At 47.7% G+C, this 21,813-nt stretch overlaps 1 long non-coding RNA gene across 2 annotated transcripts in view; it reads left to right on the top strand.

Moving 5' to 3' along the window:
- LOC130705001 (uncharacterized) overlaps window positions 1-21,533 on the top strand; it is a 28,876-nt gene extending 7,343 nt beyond the window's left edge. Inside the window, exons 3-4 of one of the 2 annotated variants that reach the window (XR_009005581.1) lie at window positions 21,028-21,083; window positions 21,406-21,533. This is a non-coding gene — a long non-coding RNA (uncharacterized LOC130705001). Of the gene's footprint in view, window positions 1-495; window positions 5,885-21,027; window positions 21,084-21,405 lie in introns of those variants that run through there. The other variant, XR_009005582.1, reaches the window with a different exon arrangement.
- Window positions 21,534-21,813: the final 280 nt, after the last annotated feature.

The following is a 21,813-nucleotide window of genomic DNA, read 5'->3' on the forward strand; positions in this document are numbered from 1 at the left end:
TTGCTGCTGGCCACAGACCACACTTGGACTAGCAAGGAGTTATTTTACTTAACTCCTAGAGGTGTTGAAAGGTTTAAATTAGACAATACATCCTAAACATTTAGCCCCGTGCTTCCTTCAGGAGCTTATCCAATAGATGGTACCACTATTATCAGTATTATAGTGATTGGTGTATATGGGGGTAGGGGTGGGTTGAGAGGTAACCCCAGATAGAGCAGAGGTTGATGAGAATTCTTGTAACTGTGGGGTTTGGAAAAAGCAAGTCCTAGCTTTATAACCCATGCCATAGCTGTGTGAGTTTGGCCAGATCTCTTGACCTTTCTGAGCCTCAGTTTCCCCCTCTACAAAGGGGAGGGTGGTTGAATTAGATGGTGTCTAAGGATTCTCTCAGCTTTAAATCCAAACTTGAGGCCAGTGATCTCTGCACCACCCCACCACTAAAGGACACATAACAGTCCTGACCTTGGCCATAACCTTGAGCCACATCTGTTGCAGGGATGGGCCTGCTCAGAGCCCGCCTTGACTGCAGGGAGGATGAATAACTGGAGAGCCCAACTTGGTGCCCTTGGTGTTCCTTGAGCTCTGAGTGACATCACTCCCGGAAGCCTCTGTTCCTTGGGCCTCATGCAAGGTTCTGCCTGCTAGGCGGGGAGGATTTGCAGCCCGGATGGGAGCAGGCTTGCCACGAGTTCAGAAAATGGATGTAAAAGGAGGCATTTCAACATTCCATTCCACTGCTGCACTGCACCGGAGGCAAAGGTGATTCACGAGTAAACTCCTTGTAAGCATGATTCCAACCCTTCCACATACCCCTCCAGACTCTGGTGTGGAGACCCAGTTGGCCAGAACCTGCAAGAAACTCGCCCGTCAGTGGAAGAAATGGACATCCAGCAACCTAGTCCCCAAGCGAGAAGAACAGGCCTGCTGAGATGCTTGAGTCCCATGGCTGCAAGCACCCTGCCAGTGCAGTCCCTTTATTAATCCACAAGTCTGTATTGAGCCCTCACCAGGAGCAAACATTTATTGAGCACCTGCTGCATACCTCTGGCTAAGCAAGTTCACCTGAATAACTGATTTAACCTCACTACATCCCAATGAAGAGAGCCTGGTACAGAAGGGGGCATCCAGGTTCAGCGAGGTTAAATGACTTGTTCAGGGTCACACGGCAAGACATCCAACAAGGTTCACAGCCTGAGCAGGGCCCACCAGGTTGAGCTGACACCCTCCCTTCTCTCTCCTCTATTATGAACTTGTATCAAAACCCCTGTCCTTCATGGTTACACTCGATTATTTATGTTTCCCTCTCCCTGCCCCGAGCGAGGAGCCAGCTCCGAAGGTCCCTGCAGCCATAGTGCCCAGCCTGGACCACAGCTGACCCTAGGAAGACATCTTGCCCAATGGGAACTCAGATCCTAGCACTGTACTGCTCACTCCAGGGCTGAGAGGGGAAGGAAGAAGAGCCCAGGGCTTCATTCCTGACCTCAGGAGCTTACTGTCTGGGTGTTACGGACCCAAATCTGAATCTTGAAAGGGAAAGAGGGTCCGTGAGTCAGGCTGGACTTGGTTATAGATTCAAGGAGCTGGGAAACCCAGAGGAAGGGGAGATGGTCGAGGGCCCAGCAGTCAGGGTGGGCCAGGGAGAGGTATAAGAACTGAAAGCAGGGAGGATTTACATGGGCAGAGGGGAGAAGCTCGGCCACTGAAGGAGGCAAGGGAGGTGGCGGCAGCCAGGTGTCCTCTCCGGGGAGCAGAAGGCCATCCTGGTGGGGGGCAGGGAGGCTCTGGGGATGGTCAGGAGGTGGGGGAGGTTAGGTCTAGGAAATAAGGCCCGCTTTGTGCAATCAGGCCTTGTGCAGATGAAGCCTGAAAATGGTGATTACCCTTTGGCCTAGTAATTCCACTTCTGGGAAATGATCTTAAGGAAAATCTTCAAAACATAGGGGACGTAAAGCTCTACTCACAGTAGTGTTCATCACAGAGCTATTTATACGGAGGTAAAAATGGAAGCAGCCAAAACATTTCTCCTAAGAGAATGGTGAAGAAATCGGTACATTCAGCAGCCATCACGTGTGACGTTTTCAAAGATTCTGAATAATGTTCAAAATCAATTATGTTAAAATATTGAGGGAAATGGCAGGTTACAAATAACAATGACAGCTGCATTTATTGAGTGCTGTTTGCTAGGCACTCAGTGCTTTACATATTTGGCCTCATTTAATCAATACAACCATCCCAGGAAGGTGGAATGACTTCCACAGAACAGATTGGCACGCAGAGTGAGGCTCTCCCAGGTAGGGGTGGAAGAGCTGGGATTTGAGCTCTGGTCACACTCCAGTGTGTGCTGACCACCACCTGATGTAACACGACCACTTCTAGCCAGGAGACCTGAGAGAAATATATGAAATATTAACAAGGGTTCTTTTTTTCAGGGTGGGAGGTCTGTGCGGGGGTTTGATCCCCCCTACTTTTCTGTATTTTCCAAATTTTTCCTTATGAAGCTGTGATACTCTTTGTATCTTTTCCATATTTTCAGTTATGTATTCTGCTTATCATTCTGCAACTTCGTTTCTTCCATTTACTAGTAAGTCTCAGTGCTCTTATCTTCCAGATGCCCTTTATTCTTTTGGTGGGGCCTCAGAACATTTCATGGTACGGATTTGGCATAATTTATTTATCTGGATCTCCTATTGAAGGACATCCTAGTCTACACCTCTTTGGGCAGAGGGTTTTGTTTGCTTTTAACAGAAAAGAATAAACTGTGGGGAGAAGTACTTCTAGGTGGCTATACGTGTGGCTTTGGCAGATTGGGGTGGAGGGATTTAATCAGGGGCTCCAGATTCAAGGATGGCCCCTGTTGGTAAAAATGGCCAGCTGGAGTGAGTGGGTCTATTTGAAGGATGAGTTTCTGGTGTCTTAGGTTTCCAGTAATAATATCCCCTCACCCCACACTCCCTCTCGGGGCAGCTCTATCAGCTGACCCCCCCCCCCCCCCCTTGGCAGGTGTAGGACTTTTTTCTTTGGAGGAAGTTATAGATTAGGATCCCTCCTGCCCTGGCTTCATATTGACACAAGGCTTAATTTTGTTTTGCTGTGGGCAAATCCTCTTCAGGAAGTCAGTTACTCCAATGCCTCTGGGCTACCAGGATGCAGAACTGACTCTACTCCATTCAGTTCTACCAACTTCCCTGGAGGTCTTTTATAACAAATAGAGTCTGAAAAACCGGAACCTCAGTCAGTTCCTTACACCTGCTGTGTGGCCTGCAGCCAACTTTGTTAGGGCCCTGGGCTGTGTGCTTCATTTATATGGAAGAAGGGGCCAGAGTTAGAAGATTTCAATCAGCTCCAACCTTCTGCTGCGATTCTTTGAGGCCTTAGTGAGAAAGACACAGTGCCGCCTCTTACTAGCTGTGCTATCCTGGGTAGGTTATTAACTTCTCTGAGTATCAGTTTCTCATTTGTAAGGTGGGGGCAGTGAAATACCTGGTAGGGTTTTGCAGATTAAATGAACTACTGCCAGGAGTTTGGTGGCTAGCATAGTAGCTATGCCTGGAAGCTGAGCGATGAGTAATGGGAGTAATACTTAAGGATCCTTAGAATGGAAGCCCCTCGGCTCCCTTGAGCCCAGTCTCCAAGAGGTTACCTGGGGCTGCCTAGGAGAGCTTGGCTTTGAGATCCTCTGATACAGGCAGGGAAGCCTATTCATTTCTCAGCCAACAGGATGGTACCCTGAACTACCTAAGCTAAAAAGCAAGAACAACAACAAACAAGCCCCCCTTTCTAAAGACAGCTCCTAAGCCTGTAAGAGTCCAAACTCGCCCAGCTGCGATCTGGCCAGCATGTTATGTACCTCCTCTCGCCTCTTCCATAGATTTGTCTTCATCACATCACTTCATCCTTAGCCTCGGCAGCCAGAACATCAACCTACAGCTTCTAAGAGGGGAGGCATCACTTATTGAAGTTTAAAGATCTGGTCCAAAATGTATTATTAGAGAGTGAAAAAACTAAGTGAAACAAAAGGTCTGGAACTACTATTGTAGGAAAAGAAAAAACCCACTTAACTAGATGGGTGTGTGTTTTTATAGACATATAGACCTTTTTATTCTTACCTATATTCTGCTGGTATAAGAAATTCCCTAGTATAAAAGCATTATCAGCTTACAGCAGCCTCTTTGGGGGAGTGAGGGGAGCTCCCCCTGTTTACTTTCTTTTTTAAAAAATTTATTTTAAAAAATTTTTGGCTGTGCCACACGGGATCTTAGTTCCCCGGCCAGGGATTGAACCCGTGCCCCCTGCAGTGGAAGCACAGAGTCTTAACCACTGGCCCACCAGGGAAGTCCCCCTGTTTACTTTCTTTATTATTGTTTGACTTTCTGATAATGAGCACACCTTTTGAGAGAGGCAGTCATTGTAGCAGTTAGGAATGAGGGGTATGTTGGAGTCAGACCATCTTGTTTGGCTTCAAACTCAGATATGTGTCTCTGGATCAGACACTGAAGCTCTTGCAGCTCATCTGTAAAGTGGGACGACAGTAATAACACCACTGACCTCATGGGGTTGTTTAAAGGGTTAAACAAGGAGATGCATATGCTTAGCACAATGCCTGGCACTCAGTAAACACTCAGTGAAGTTCAGCTGCTATTATTACTTGTATAAATAAAAATAACATGTATGTAAATATTTCTTTGTCTATATATGTAAACATAGGACAGGGGTATCTTGAGGCTGCACATGCCTTCCTGTGATACACTCAGCCCCATAAAAAGGAATGTGAGGAAGACAGAAAAGGGAATGACTGCCTGTTAATTAGCCGGCTCTGAAAGCCCCTGCCCCATGCGATGTTCTCTATTCTCACAAGAGGGGCAATTAAAGAAAACACTGGCGTGGGAGAGGGGAAAACTTGTAAAGGCCCAGAATAGAGGCCACCCGACCCCCAACACTGCCCCAAGGATTAGCTGGTGACAAGGCTGGAGAAGGGACACAGGTTTGTACTGTCTCTTGAACTGGGAGCTTCTGGGGCAGGAAGGAATTAGAGCTGTCCAACTCATTCTCTCATTCAATGAATATTTATTGAGGGCCTGTGGTATGCCAGCCAGCAGTTCTAAGCCCAAGGATACAGCGTGGACAAAGAAGACCAAAACAGAACAAAACAGCAAATAAACAAACAAAAGCTTATAATCAGAGAGCTTACATTCTAATGGAGGTAGATAGACACTAAACACAATGAGTAAGACTAGCGGCCTGTGGAATAGTCATAAATGCCGCGAAGAAAAATTAAACAAGGAACGGTTTAGGGGTTACAGGGTTAGGTTGCAAAGGAGCTCAGGAGGTAGAATTATGGGGGGCCCCAAGCAGAAGGCAGAGTGAGCTGGTGTTCCCCGCAGCTCAAGTCTCTGTAGATTTCTGAACCGCATCCTTATTCAGAAGGTCTCCTTGAGCCCCAGCCCTCAGAGGTCCACAAACCAGGTGTGTCTCTGACTGCACATGGAAGGCCCCAGCTCCGGGAAACTGAAGGCAGGGTTAAGGCACTCAGCCTCCATGAGAAAGTCATCCAAACACTGCTTTGAAAGGCAAAAACCAGGGGAGTCTGTCCTGAGCGTGGCCCCGCTGAAGCAATGGTTCTTGGCCTTGAGTGGCCTGACGTCACTGGGTGGGGAGGCGGGGTTGTTAAACTTCCGATTTCTGGATCCTGCCACAGACCCTTTGCCTCACAGTCTCTTGGGGTGGCCTGCCGGGCACCCCACCGGGAGAAACACAGGTTGGTGGATTATATATGACCCAGACATTCATCTCCAGGTACACTAACCTGCCCTCTCACCCCTGGAATCTCAAAAACACTGATTCCCGCCCAGTGAACAACCTACTTATTTTAATAATAATGGCTGCCTTTTACTGAGCACTTAAACTGTGCGCAGGGCTCTCTGCTGAGCACTTCAGATTTATTATCTTCCTTTAAGCCTCACAACAACCTGGTGAAGGAGGTAAAATTCTCATAAGGAAGCTGAGGCACAGCGGTCAGTGGCAGGAGTGGGACGCAGACCTAGGCTTGCCTGACCCCAAACTAAGTTCCGAAGCTGTTCCCTGCACTGCATCCCTCCAGGGCTCTGCTGGGCACTTCTGGTGCTCTTCTCCACAGCTGGATTGCAAACCGCTTGGTGCAAAAGTTGGCTCTTAGGCTGTTTATATTCCTCAGACAGAATTTTCTTGAATTAACCACACTTGCCTTCTCAGAAAGAGCTAAGAGAGCTTTCTCTTTCTCCCCAGCCCTCGGACCCCCAGCCCCTGAAATCGCATCTCCTCCTCCTCCTCCTTCTTCCTAAGTGGACGGAGCCAGTCCTCGCTGAGCTCCTGGGACTCTACTCAATCTGCTTGGACATTTACCAGAGGGCCTTGTACTTGAGTTCTCAGCCTTCCCTGCCCTTCCTTCCCCTCCCCTCCCCTTCCCTTCCTTTCCCTTCCCTTCCATGAGTTCCTTCTGGGCTGTGAGCTCCTGGCTGGCTTCTCCCCATCTGCCTCCCAGGAAATAATACATAATAGGCTCAGTGAATTCAGGGGGAGTTGGTTGATAACATTCAGACTCTAGATTTCTGTGGCCATAAACCAAGGACTATCTTTTTTTTTCTTCTCTAAATCACATTCATTTTTATTTATTTTAAAATTAAAGTACAGTTGACTTACAATATGATATTAGTTGCAGGTAGACAACATAGTGATTCAATGTTTTTGTAGATTATACTCCATTTAAAGTTATTATAAAATATGGTCTATATTCCCTGTGCTATACAATATATCCTTGTTGCTTATTCATTTTATACATAGTGGTTTGTGTCTCTTAACCCCCTACCCTTATCTTGCCTCCCTCCCATTCCTCTCCCCATGGCAACCACTAGTTTGTTCTCTATATCTGTGAGTCTGTTTCTGTTTTGTTATCTTCATTTGTTTGTTTTATATTTTAGATTCTACATATAAGTAATAACATACCATATTTGTCTTTGTCTGATTTCACTAAGCATAATACCCTCCAGGTCCATCCATGTTGTAGCAAATGGCAAAATTTCACTTTTTTTTAATGGCTGAGTTTTAAATATATGTGCCACATCTTCTTTATCCATTCATCTGTTGACGAACACTTGGGTTGCTTCCATATTTGGCCATTGTAAATAATACTGCTGTGGACACTGGCGTGCATGTATCTTTCCAAATTAGTATTTTCATTTTCATCGGGTATATACCCAGGAGTGGGATTGCTGAATCATATGGTAGTTCTATTTTTATTTTTTTGAGGAACCTCCATACTGTTTTCCATAGTGTCTGCACCAATTTACATGCCCACCAACAGTGTATGAGGTTTCCCTTTTCTCCACATTCTCGCCAACATTTATTGTTTGTTGTTTTTTTAACATTCATTTTTATTTAATTTATTGAGTACCTACTACATGCCAGGCACTGGCTCAGGTACTAGGAATTCAGTGGTAAACAAGGTAAATGAGTTCCCTGCCGTCATGGATCTTCTTTCTAGTGGGGAAGACAGGTAATACACAAATAAACTCAGCAAAGCCAGCCTGTGTGGTAGGAGCTGGGGAGAAGGGAGAGCAATTATAGCTGGAGGCCAGAAAGGCCTTGCTGAGGCGGCATCATTTGAAGTAATGGTGGAATGATCAAAAAGAGTCAGACATGTATGAATCATGGAAAGAATGTTCCAGGTCCTGAGGCTAGGACCGGTGTGGCCTGTTTGAGGATTCATGAATGCTACTGGGACTGGAACTTAGTGGGTGAGAGAGAGAGAGGTAGGAGAGAACTTGGTCAGAAGTCCAAAATGGGTCTTACTGGGCTAAAAGCAAGGTGTCAGCAGGAACATGTTCCTTCTAGAGGCCCTAGGGGAGAAGCCATTTCCTTACCTTTTTCAGCTGCTGGAGGCTGTCTCATTTCTTGACTTAAGGTTCCCTTCCTCCATCTTCAAAGCCAGCAAAGGTGGGTTGAGTCCTTCTCACGCTGAATAGCTCTGACTCTCCTGCCTCCCTCTTCCGCTTATAAGGCCCCTTGGGTTGACCCTGGGCCCACCAAAATAATTCAAGTTTATCTCCCCATCTCGAAACTCTCGACTTAATCATATCTGCAAGGTCCCTCTGCCATGTAAGGTCACACATTCACAGGTTCCATCATTAGGGGGGCATTACTCAGCCACCACCCCCAACACAAGCAGGCCAGAACTCTTGATTTTGTCTCCCAACCCTGCTCTTCCTCTACCTTTCCCATCTGAGAATATGGCACCCCCATTTACCTACCCAAAACCTGAGGTCCTCCTTGATTCGTCTTTCCCTTGTGCCCCGCCCCTGCGGCACTTTACACATCCAAAATTCATGTGTGTTCACCAAGACATTTCCTCTTTTACTACCCTCATCCAGGCCTCCACTGTCCCTCACCTGGACCTTGGCAGTAGCCTCCTAACTGGTCTCTGTTTCTACCCTATCCTCCCAACAGTTCATTTTTCAAGCAGCCAATGATCTTTCATCATCGCCCTGCTTAAAAGCCTCCAATGGCTTCCCATCTCAGAATTAAATCCATTCTCCTCACCATGGTCTGCAAGGCCCCACATAATCTGAGGCTCCCAGACCATCTCTTACCTTTCCCTCTTGCCCACTAAGGTAGATGAGCTGGGACTACTGAGAGTGTTTTCTACCCAAAACAGCAACAATGCCGTCCATTAATTGACCTCTCCTCCTTTGTCTGAGTTAAGCATTTAATCCTCACAGCAACCCAAGAGAAACAGTTGGGATTGGATTCCAGAACAAAGATTTCACTCAAAATAACGTTACTACTAATAAGTGTCCCTCTGACTCTCCACCCTCATTCCTCCTACCCCCACACTTTCCCTGCAGACCCTGGTCAAGGTGCTTTGAACTGTGGGAACTGTGCCTGATACACCACGTCCTTAGCATTGGCCACTGGGAGTGAGGCTCTACAGAGAAAATCCAAGTCTTCAACAGACTTATCTTAGGTGATTTCAACAATAAGGAAGGTGATGCCAATGAAGCCTCTTACAGGAAGCCCTCCCTGATTGCTTCAGTCCCCAGAGCTCTTACCTTTCTCTCCACACTTACAGTTTATTTCATTTACTTCCCAGCAGACCTTGCAGGGGCCATTATCACTTCACCTGTACATTTCACCCACAAAATATAAGCTCCTTGGGGGAAAGGGATTTTTGTTTGGTTTTACACTGCTGCATCCTGAGTGCCCACAAAGGGCCTGGCACATGGTAGGCACAGAAGTATTGGGTGGGTGAATATATCCTTTTTTGCAACCCACAGAGACTGGAGTCAATCTGGGCCAGCCCCTGTCTGGGCTTCCAGGGGTGCAGAAATGACCCACGTAACTGTTCACCCTCTGAGCTTGTAGGGGAGACAGACCGACCTGCGTGCTCACAACAGACTTTGCCAAAGGATGGAGGTGGCCATCATCAGGGGGACTGGACCTGCTCGTTGGAAGGGTGCAAATGGAACTTAGAGAGACAACTGTTGCCGAGTCTCTGCTGGGGCAGGCGGCGGTGGGCCTGTGGGAATGGAGAGGTACCGTTGGACAAAAGTTAGGAGCACAGGCTCTGGAGCCCGAATGCCTGGGTCTGGTTCTCCTCCACCACTCACTAGTTATGCGATCTTGCCCCAGTTATTTACTCTAAAGAAAAGTGCCGACTCCAAAACCTGCTGCAGAGAGATTCCGATCTAGCAGGTCCAGGCTGGCTAGGAGCCTGTGTAGTTCCCCCCACCCCGACAAGCAGCTCATGATTTGTTATAGATGGGCCATAGACCATGCCTTGAAAAACACTGACTTGCAGGGAGAGAAGCTCATGCCGATCAGCAAACTGGAGTGTCAGGCTTGTAGCTCAGTGACATTTTTCAGCATGGAATCATAAATTGTCATTCAGGGTTAAACATTTAGGCATGATACTACCCAGTAGGTGCCATGGAGAAGGCTTCAGGTTAGCGGCCAAGGAGGACATCCAACAGGCCTTGTCTCCCCAGGTCAACCCAGGACACTTCCCAAAGGCAGGTAGCGAGGGACTCTGCAAATGTTTATTTATTTATTTATAACTTTTTTTAAAAAAAATATTTATTTATTTATTTATTTATTATTTTTGGCTGTGTTGGGTCTTCGTTTCTGTGCGAGGGCTTTCTCTAGTTGCGGCGAGTGGGGGCCACTCTTCATCGCGGTGCGCGGGCCTCTCACTGTCGTGGCCTCTCTTGTTGTGGAGCACAGGCTCCAGACGCGCAGGCTCAGTAGTTGTGGCTCACGGGTCTAGTTGCTCCGCGGCATGTGGGATCTTCCCAGACCAGGGTTTGAACCCGTGTCCCCTGCATTGGCAGGCAGATTCTCAACCACTGCACCACCAGGGAAGCCCTGCAAATGTTTATTGATAGACTGATGGATGTTCTAGCTAAGCTCCAACTGGCCAGCCCCAGCCCCACACAGAGGTTCTGGGTGAACCACATGAACCCCAGGGAAGACGAGGTTGCTGTGGGGGAGTTGGTGCCTGGCTCTGGTGTCTCCATGGCTGGACTTGAACCAGGGCCTCAAAGCCAGGAGCTCTGAGAAGCCAGATGTAAATAAGGCCATGGGAGACGTAAGGGAACCTCTGTGAGCCTTAGTTGAAATGCATGGCCTGAGTGTTACCAGGGTATTCTTCATTTATTCACTCCACAAATATGTAAGCACCAGTCAATGTGCCATGCTAGGCTAGGGATACGGTGGTGAAATAGGTGTCTGTACTCAGTGACGTTATATTCCAGAGGGGAATCAGGTTATAAGCAAATAAAATATATAAGTTAATATAAGAGGGTAATAATGAAAGGAAGAGCATAAATGAGAGTAATTGGATGGAGGACAGGGAGTTTACTTTTTTTAGTTAGGGTGATCAGAGAAGGTTTCTTTGAGGAGATGACATTTATCCTAAACCTGGATGAGAAGGAGCCAGCTATGTAGGATCCAAGGGAAGCATCTTCCAAGTGTCGGGGCATGGCATAAGCAAAGGCCCAGGAGTGGGGAAGTGCTTCAAATGGACTGTACAGCGCCTTCTAAAGTGTCCTCAGGATGGGGTCATTTAGCCTCTGTGTGGCTGTCTGCACTGTTGGGGGCTCACAACTCTCATCTCAGGGATTAAATTAGGAAGTCATGTTATAACCATGGCAAACACTGATGCAGAGCCTCATGCCAACGATAACCTTTTCTCACCTGAGCCTCACAGTCGGCCCTTCAGGTAGGTACGACACTGTGTTCTGGGTATTTTCCTGATTGGAAAGCTGAGACTCAGAGAGTGAAGCATGTGGCCCAGGTCACATATTCATCAAGTGTCGAAACGGATTCGAATCCAGGGCGAACGCTAGAGCCCGGGACTCATAATAGATCCGCGGCATGCATGGCATTGTTGGGTTGACGTGCTTTCGCACCCGCCTCCCACCCCTGCTCCTCTCTGAAGCTGGGACTCTTGGGCCTGGAGGCCCCGCCACTCCTGAGGCCAGTAACGTGGCCGCCCCGGCCTGCTGGGCCCTGGTCCCCACACCGAGGGCCACCCCTCTGGCGCAATTGGCGTGGGATTCCTGAGGGCTGCGGTCTGGGGGTGGTGAACCAGATCGGCCGGGCTGGAAACCATCCTTCGAGGCAACTCCTTCTAGAGGGAAGAGCGCCTGGCCCTGAGCGGTGCTCTGTTCCCAGCTGCCTCCAACCTGCCCCCTCCACGGCCCCAGACGTCCGCTTGACTCAGCCCGACCCCTGTGTGTGGGCGTCCTCTGGGCTTCCGCAACATCCTGTGTTCTGCCTTTTGCTTACCTTTTTTCCATTCCCAGGGAATCCCTCCCATCAAGGTTTGTTTTTACACCCTGGAGCCGACCAGCCCACAGGACAATTAAAATGGCTCCCGCAGGATCACCCAGAGCCATCCCTGCCTTATACAGCCAGCCTCCAGCCTCCAGGGTCTGCAGGAGCCTCCCTCCCTCCCTAAGGCCTCAAGTTCTGCCCTTTCTTCAGCCTGCACGTTAGGACCTTCTCTTCCAAAGCGCCTCACTGTGTTCCCCACTCCCCGACTCTTATTCCCTTTGCTGCCTGAGCCTTGGGAGTGGACATCTGTCATGTTTGTCTGTCCTGTCATCCTTTCCGTTGCTCCCTCTGACGATAGGACTTCCTTTTCTCTGAGTAGCCCGCCCCTCCTCTGCTCCCTGAGATTTGATGAGGCCTCCAATCACATAATACCCTTTCTCCTGGCCACTGTGATTGGCCCAGGGATGGACCTGTGACCCAAACCAGGCCAATTGGAATCCTTGCCTGGGATTTTGTGAATGGAACATAGGGAGAAAAACCCATCTCTCCTTCCTTTGGGTTTGCCAAACTGACGTGGTGCATGATGCAAGCCAGGCTGGCAGTATCTGCATCCCTTATTCTCCTTCCCTCACCAGAAGGAAGGTCCTCAAGCTACCCATCCAAAGTGGGAGAAAATGAGGCCAACACACAGAAGCAGAGAGAGTGAGGAAGTGAGTCGCTTGTTATTCGAGTTTTTAGGGTTCCTGGTCCTGGCCTCACCTCAATTAACAAGCCAGACTTGCTTACTTACTTATTATTTACTTACGACTTACTTTTGCTTGAAATAGTTTGAATTTGGTTTCAGTCACTTGCGATAAGAGTCCAAACAAGTATGGTCATTCATAAGGTTCTTTCTTGTACTATGACATACGAAATGCCTTTTTTGGGGTCTGTGTTTCTATTTTCTCGTATAAATGGCAGTCTCCTTCAGACCAGGAGTTATTGCCGTGAAAATGTTTACTATGTATTTCTGATCAAAGAACATATGCAATGAATAAAATGTAATAATAAAACAAACACTTGATACCTCCTATGTGGCCCAAGAACTAGATCATTGACCCTACAGGTGGGGTTCTCCCCTGTCCCATAACCTGTCTGCCCCCAGGGGTAACAACTATCTGAAATTTTATGGTCAGTATTCCTGGCTCTAAAAAAATTTTAAGATACATTTGTTTGATTTCCTTAGAAAATGTTATTTAGCTTTGCTTGTTTTTAAGCTTTAGAAAAAAATGATACAGTATATGTAGTCTTCTGAAACTTGCTTTTAAAATTCTTTTTTAAAAAAATTTATTTTATTGAAGTATAGTTGATTTACAAAGTTGTGTTAATTTGAAACTCGCTTTTTAAAAACTCATCATTAAAAAAAAACTCATCATTTTACAACAACAAAGGCACGATGCATGAAAGAAATAATTGATAAGCTGATCTTCATTAAAAATTAAAATTGCTCTACAAAAGAGAGAGAAGACAAGCCACAGACTGAGAGAAAATATTTGCAAAGAAATACCCAATAAAGGACTGTTTTTAAAAATACACAAAGAACAGTTAAAACTCAACAATAAGAAAGTAACCTGAAAAATTAAAAATGAGCAAAAGATCTGAACAGATACCTCATTATGTGTCATTAGGGAACTGCAAATTAAAACAATGAGCTACAACTACACACCTATTAGAATAGCCAAAATCCAAAACACAGACGACACAAAGTCTTGGGGAGGGTGTGGAGCCCCAGGAACTCTCATTCAAAGAGAGGAAATGCAAAAATGGTACTGCCACTTTGAGAGACAATTCAGCAGTTTCTTAGAAAACTAGGCATACTGAGTAACTCACCAGTCCTACTAGCTGGTATTTACTCAAATGAATTGAAAATTTATGTCCACACAAAAATGTGCACATGAAGGTTTACAGATACTCTATAACTGCCAAAACTTACAAGCGACCAAGATATTTTCCAGTAGGTAAATGGATAAATAAACGGTGGTACACTGGGGAATCTAATATACAGTGTAGAGGCTACAGTTACAATACTGTGTTATACACTTGAAAGTTGCTAAGAGAGTAGACCTTAAATTTTCTTACCCGCCAGTACACAATTGTAGTTATGTGAGGTGATGTATGCGGTTAACTAACTTTATCTTGATAATCATTTTGCAAAATATATGTGTATTAAATCACCATGTTGTACACCTTAAACTTACAAAATGTTATATGTCAATTATATTTCAATAAAGCTGGAAAAATTGTTAGTGATAAAATAATAAAAAAAGCCCCACAACAACAACAACAAAAAAAATAGAAACTCATCATTTGTCTCTAAGATGCATTCATCTTATTGCATATAACTATAGTTCATTCATTTTCACTGCTGCATAATAGTACATTGTGGAACAGACCATAATTCACAAAGTGTTCCTTCTCCTGGTAATAGACATCTGGGTTTTTCATAATTTTACTATTTTGAACAATGCTTCTTTGAACATCCTTATACATGTCTTTCACACAGCTGCAAGAGTTTGAGGGGTATATAGCTAGGAGAGGAATTAATTGCTAGGTTATTGGTGTGCAAGTTCAACTTTGCAAATTGTGCCAAATTGTTTTCCAAAGTGATTACACCTACCTACACTCCCCATGACCTTGTGTAAGAGTCCCCACTGCCAACGTTCCACCACCATTTGTGCCCTACTCTGTATCCCACATGGTGCCTAGCATGGTCTTTGATTTGTCATAGCCTCAAAAAATGGTTTTTTTACGGACTGCTTGAGACAGTGGAATGGATGGGATGGATGGATAGGCAGTATGGAAGACCATGGAAATTTCCAGAAAATTGGAGTAGGAGTAGAGACCATCTTCACTCAGAAGGATGAACAACTGGAAACTCCAGTATCTCAGACAGTCATTGCCAGCCACAGACCACACTCTGGGCTTCTCTGGGCTGATACCCTAGGACCCCCTTGAAGGCCTTCATGGTTGCCTGATTCTGACCTTCATAGCTCAGCAAGCGCTCTCCTTATGGACACAAGCTTCTAGGATAAGCCTGCTTTGGGAGTCTTGCCTTGCCCACCTTGGAACATTCCATGTTTTCAAATTGCTGCCCAGGCTTGTGCCATGAGTCTGGGAGGGGGTCTTTGGAAACCCACTCCTTTGGGCATCCTGTCTCTGAATAATACCCCCTATACCTGGATGGGCCCTAATGTCAGTTTCAAAACAGTCAGGTTTCCCTGCCCTCCTTACTCTAAATATTTTTTTTAAGTTTTTGTTTGTTTGTTTAATAGGCCAGCCTTAGTAACATGTTAGGACTTTGTGGTTTCAGTCACGCCTGAAATTCATAATCTTTACACACACATACACATACGCCCTCTCAAAGCACACATTCCTTACTTCAAGTCCAAGGCCTACGAGAAGAGTCTTCTGTTGGAGGTCAGCAGCTCTGATTGCATTTCTTTATTTAGAACATTGTTTTCTCTGAAGCTGATTCCATTACCTTGAGTTCACGGAAGTGGAGCCCATTAGAAAAGTCAAGAGGCTCCCAAACAGGCTTAGAGTGTGATGCTAAACTTAGGTTCATTTGGCAACTGTGGTTTATTGACAGGGACTTTTCTCTCTCAATTTTAATGGAGACTGCATCTTCCTGCTTTGCGACTGCCAAGCTGTTCATGGTAGGAAGAAAGGAAACTTGGGGCTTTAGTCCCAGATGTCAACATCCACTCTCATCTCTGCTCCTAAATTTGCTACTCCTCCAGCAAGTGACTGACCTATTTCCCTTAACCCTAATATGGCTCATTGACGCCCACATCCGGGGCTCAGGCTGGCCCAGGCATGAGCGCAGAAGAGGCAGCACTGTGTCCCTGGTCCTGGTGGAGCGGGTTTATAGACCTGACCATTGACTGGTCTCTTGGCTTCTGACCTGTATGTCTCCTTTCCCCATCTTGATTGCCAGAGCCTGAGTGTCTGCTTAGGCAACCACACCCTTGCCTGGCCTCAGCTTCCCCACTCCTGGCCTTGCCTATTCTGTTCCCAGCCGTGCTTTCTGTCATCTCTGTGGTTCACAGCAGTGCTGGGACACTGGCTTTGTCCTGGGGTGAGTGAACTAAGCTGTCCGAACTGCAGAATGAGGGTGATAACACCCACCACACCAATGAAGGTGGGCTTACACTTAACACATGCAAGTTGTCAGGTGTGGTGAGATCAGCAAAAATGAAACATTTGGACAATGACTTGTATTGACATTGTGAAAGGGATGCTGTCAGGGTCAGCTGGGGGTGAGAGTGGGGAGTGAGTTAGTCCAACTGCTCTAAACAGCAATTTGTCAATACTTATTCAAACAGAAAAATATGTAATTGTCCTTTGAGCTAGAAATTCCGTTTCTAGGAATTTATCCAATGGAAATGCCGAAGACCTCCATATGAAGATGTTTGTTGCTACATTGCTTATATTAGCCAAACCTGGAAATCATCTAAATACCTACTTTCCTATATGATACAGCTCTGTAATGGTGTAACATTCAGCCACTAAAAAGAATGAAATAGTGATTCATGGACTAATATGAAATGATCTTTAAGAAATATGGCTTGGTGAAAACAAGATACAAAACACTATACTATGCTATTTCCATGTTTAATGTGTAATATATATGTGTGTATATGCTGAAAATATTTCTGGAAAAATTAAAAAGAATAGATAACAGAATATGTTCTAGGGATGAAGATGGGGTGGAGGGAGAGTTATCTCTTGCTATATGCTCTTGTACTCTGAAATTTTTATCACGTGTATGTACAAGTTAAACAAAATTTTGAAATACAAAAATGAATATAGTAAGCTGTTTTTTATTCTAATTGCTTCCAGGTTTTTATTTCTGGAACACTGATATGTCACAAATAGTGCCTCTGACAATGGCCTTTTAAGAAGAGAAAGACATCATACGCATTAGGGAACTGAAAGGAGGATGTGGGATCCCCAGAGTTTGTGCCTTCAGGGTCCCACCCAGGCCTGCTGGCCTCCTGTGGCCTTAAGCCCAGGAAAGGCAGGCCCCCAACTCCTTGTCACTGCTCCCCCCGTCTCCTAACCCTGGCCACACATCTAGCCACCAGCACCCCTTCTTCTTGGGCCCCCAACTCTATGTTGAGTATCCCTGATGCATGCCAGGCCAGTGCTCAGTGCTTCACATGTGCTAGTATCAGGTGTTTATCTGCCTTCCTCTTCCCTCCATCCCCACAGCTGGCCCGGAGGTCCAGGCCACCAAAGCTTCCTCACGGCTCCTTGCCCCCCTTCCATCCATTCTTCACACAGCCACCTGAGTGATCTTTGTACACGACACATCATAACGGTCATTGCCCTGCTTAGAAAACCTCCTATGGCTTCCCGTTGCCATTAGAATAAATTCAGGCTCATTTCCAATGGCAATGAGGCCCCTTGCCTCCCTCTCCTCCTGGCCTCCTCCACTGCCCATCACTCTTGCTGCTCCAGCCACACTGGCCTCCTTCCTGTTCCTGGAAGAGCCCAAACATACTCCTTCCCCAGGGCCTTTGCATTTGCCATCTTTCTAGCTGGAGACCTCTTCCTCCAGCTCTTCACATACCTGTGTCTCATCTTTCAGTCTCTGCTCAATGTCACTTTTCAGAGGTCTTTCTGACTTCCAGTAGGTAAAGAGGGCTCCCCCCTCCCCTAAATCCACCCACCACTCCATCTGGTACCCAGATTTATTTTCTTCATAGCATTTATCAGTCTCAGCAGTGACTTTTTGGACTTGTGTGGGGTCTGATTCCTCTCCATAGAATGTCTATGCCATTCCCGGTTCCTACCTCTCCAGTGCTCTGACCAGAGCTGGGAGCACGGCGTGGATGCCATGGGTGTTTACGACGTGGACGGATACAGAACCTACCGTGGGGGATACGGTACCTACCATGTTGTAGGTGCTCAGTGTTGGTGGAATCTCTGCTGCTTACTTGCTGTGTGGCCTTGGGAAGTATCACAACTTCTGCAGCTGTGAAATGGGGCAGGTTGGGAGAACCCCGGGCAAAATAGCTTGCTGCTCTCTAAGTGGACCTTTTTGTTTTTTTTCTACAAGTCTATTATTCTGAAGAAGTTGTGTGGAAATGCAAACTCTGATTTTCCAGCTGGGGCTGTTTTCTGCCCACCTTCCTGCTCTGGGAAGCAGCATATGTGCCTGGGAGACTCTCCTGTAGAGACAATTAGCCTGGAAAATATCCCAGTGCCCAGGGAGAGGGAGGCGCGCCTCTGGAGGCATTGAACTGCCTCTTGAAAAAGTGTGGGAAGAAAGACTGGGGTGAAAGAACACAGACTTATGGGAGGCAAATCCTCAGACAGTGTCTGACACTCATTGCGTCGACACAGAAAAGTGCTAAATGAATAATGAATGTGACTATGATTAATTTTTACTATTAGCAGACTGTGTACACTTTGGAAGGAACCAGACTAACTATCTCAGATTGTGTATTTTCACAATTCTCTGCCTCATTAAACCTTCACAGCTGCCCTTTGGGGCAGATACTCATGTTAATCCCCACTTGGAGTTGAAGCAACCGAGGCACAGAGAGGGTAGGTATCTTGCTCAAGTTTACACGTGGCTGCAGAGCTAGAATTTAAACACATTCATACTCTTCCTGCTACAAGTTTGAGGTTTCTTGGAGCTTTCCAGGATTCTTTACTTTTGCTAGGCCCGATCCGTTTCCTTGTGGTTACCAGCAGTAAAACAACCACTACGAAATGAAAGGAGGCTGTAGCTTGTTTGGGAGGGAACAGGGCTGGGAAAAGAAGACAGGGCACCATTGCTTGGTTGTGTAAGAGAATCCCCAGACAGACTCCAGGGGGCCGCCAGGTAAGGAAGGGAACGAGGGCCAAATCCCGAGGGCTCCGTTCAGCTTTGGGGCGAGGTGGCTAAATCTCCACGCAGCTTACGAGAGCCTTGGAGGAGGCTGGACCCTCTGGAAGGAGGCTCAGCAGGAGTGAGTGGAGACAGATGCCCCAAGCAGGCTCTTGCGGGCTGGGAACTCAGGTCTTCCGGGGCTGGATCCTCCACCCCTATCCTCAACCCCGGGCTGGGGCTGGGCCGCAAATCCCAATCTTCCAGCTGTGGGGCAGGCCCAGCCTCCAGGTTTTTCCTCCGGAGCCAAGTTCCAGGGTCCAAGCCCCTTTGAGGGAAAAGAACACACACGTAAAGAGCTCCTGACTCAGAAGCAGACCTGGAGCCACCTTCCCAAGGTGCGCAGGGCGAGGACCAGCCCCTTGTCCTGCCGCTGGTAGGGGTGACATTCTCCACCCTCACTTATTCCTTCCTCAGAATGACACCTACAGTCTCACCATCACCGCTCTTCCTTTGGAATGAGCACTGGGGTCAAGCTCCTTGCTCAAGTCTGCAGGGAGGTGACAGGAAATCTCTAATCCCTTCGCGGGAATGTATCCACCCAAGGGCGCATGGGGTGAATATGCTGTTCCAAGGGCTGCAAGGGGCTGGGGGTGGCCCATGAGGTGAGGGTGGAATACACTAGAGAAATAGGTCCCGGTTGGGCCCAGGGTCAGGACCTGAAGAACAGCTGGTGGAACTGGGAGGAAAAAAAGGAACTGAATTAGGTGCATTTTAACGAGACTATTACGTTTTAGGCAACACCTCTGCTGGAGAGTCATCTGCTTTAAGAACCGGATGAAGGCAGTGTGGTCAGGGTTTGGTGCTCAGGGAAAGGCCACCTGGGGTTTGCACGTGTCTTTCCCCCCTCCCCACCAACCCCGGGCCCCCTTCCCAGCACCTCCCTCCCCACCAAGGTTCCGGCACGGCCACCCACAGAGCAGCCTCAGGGCTGGGCGCTGAGTCACAGGCTGTGGTGCCTGCCGGGGGGCGAGGGTGGCAGATGGCTTTATGTGGGCGTGAGCGAGGAGGGGAGGGCAAGTGGGCGGGGGCAGTGACCCTGGGCCCAGCAGGGAGGGGTTCAAGGAAGTGACCTGGGAGGGGGCTACGTCCTGCGCTGAGCCGCCATTCTTCCTTTCTTGTGTCTTCCCTCCCAGTTTCCAGGGATGCCATTCCAGTAGGGGCAGCTGGCCGTGGCCAGCCTGAGGTAGAAAGCGACCCTGAGGGGGCCTGAGGCCCAGGGCTCCTGCACGGCCCGCCTGGCCCGGCTGGTCCGACAGTGAGAGGCAGAGCCCGGCTGTGTTTACCCAGGCCGGGCACTTCCGGAGCAGATGGGCGCCTGTCAGCGCTGCCAGCCAGGGGCTGGGCTGACGGCTCTCACTGCCAAGTGGCAGGTGACGCGGGGCCTGGAGGGGAACATGTGTTTGGTTTTGCTGTTTACTAGGGGAAATCTCTCCAGGCTGAGAGCTGCCTGCACACCTGAGAGAGCACAGCCCCAGCTAGGGTAGGACATGGTGCAGACTCTTTGACCCGGAGCCATCTGGCCCTTTCAGTTACTGACAGCCGGGGACTGTGGTGCGGGGGGGGCTTCAGGGTCTCCCCAGAACCCATTGTTGAGCTCCGCTTTTTGTCATCTTATCTTGGTGTGTTTGGGTCCTAGGACTGCCATAATAAAGTACCGCAAACTGGGTGCCTTAAACAACAGAAATGCATTCTCTCACAGTTCTGGAGGCTAGAATTCCCAAATCAAGGTGTTGGCAGGGTTGGTTACTGAGGCTGTCTCCTGCCTCTTTCCTAGCTTCCGGTGCTTGCCAGCAGTCCTGTGGGTCCCTAGCTTGCAGATGCATCACTCCAACCCCTGCCTCCATTGTCACGTGGCGTTTGTCCCCTCTGGGACCTCTGTGTCTGTTCTCTTTGTATGAGGACACCAGTCATGTTGAATTAAGGGCCCACACACTCCAGTATGACCTCATCTTAACTTAATTACTACAAAACTACAGTCATGAAGAGTAAATAGCTACAAAAACCCTATCTAATAAGGTTACATTCTGAGGTTCCAGGAAGGACCTGGATTTTGGGGGGACACTTGGGTTGCTCACTTGCTTCACTCCTCATCTTGTCTTTAACTTTTCCTCTCTCTCCCTCCTTTCCTCCCTCTTCCCTGTCCCCAGCCCTAAGCTTGGGGCCACCATATTCCCAAGCAGGACTCTGGAGCCTGCAACTGTACATTAGAAAGTGCTCTAGAAAGAACTGAATTATTTTGACTACTATGCTCTTTCCCATTAAGAAGTAATCAATTTACAACTGTGGTTTTAATCTTTTAGGGTTTTGGAAGCCTTTGGGACTGAGGGAAGACTTTGGACTCCCACTCAGGATAAAGGTACAAACGCACACAACTCTTTCAGTGGTGACACCGCCTTCCAGTGCCCGTCCCCGCTCTGGTTCCAGGGAGGGCCTCCTGGGGGCCGAGGAATGCCTTCCCTGGAGCCGAAGGAGGCCCCAGATCCTCGGCACCCTAGTGCTTGGGAGTTCAGGGGTTGCCACGCAGGTCAAGAGCTGGGGAGGGTTTCCTCAATTCAGACCCCTGTCAGAGTGTGTGTGTCAGGGTAGGGTGGGCATGACTGGGCTGCGGCTTGTGGAGGGCCCAAGAAAAGGAAGATGCTCTTATGTGATGTGAACATGTTTCTTTCTCTTGCCCCAAGAGCCACCACACCAGAGACACTGCTGAGAAGAGTCCCAGAGCCTGTGATGGATTGCTGAGCTGAGCTGTTAAATGGGGGTGTGGTGGGGGAGGTGAGGGGTGGGAAGTGAAGTGTAATATACCCATCGTTATCCCGTTTATGTAAAAACTCCCCAGCTGTGTACTTCTGTGTGTACACACACGTGTACAGAGAGTTCTCGAAGGACAAACCCCAAACAGATCACAGTGGCTGCTTCTGGGGAGGGGTCTAGCACTGTGGGGCGTCAGGGGAGGACCTTTCTTGGTTGCGCCCTGTGTTTTGGTATGGTCTGACTTTTTCTGGTGAGAATGTATTCAAATATTAATTGTGTATTAAATAAATTAAAAGCTTTTCAGAGAAAGACTCCAGTATCATGGGGTTTCACGTTCC

This window comes from Balaenoptera acutorostrata, chromosome 16, assembly GCF_949987535.1.
Source record: "Balaenoptera acutorostrata chromosome 16, mBalAcu1.1, whole genome shotgun sequence".
Lineage (NCBI taxonomy): Eukaryota > Metazoa > Chordata > Mammalia > Artiodactyla > Balaenopteridae > Balaenoptera > Balaenoptera acutorostrata.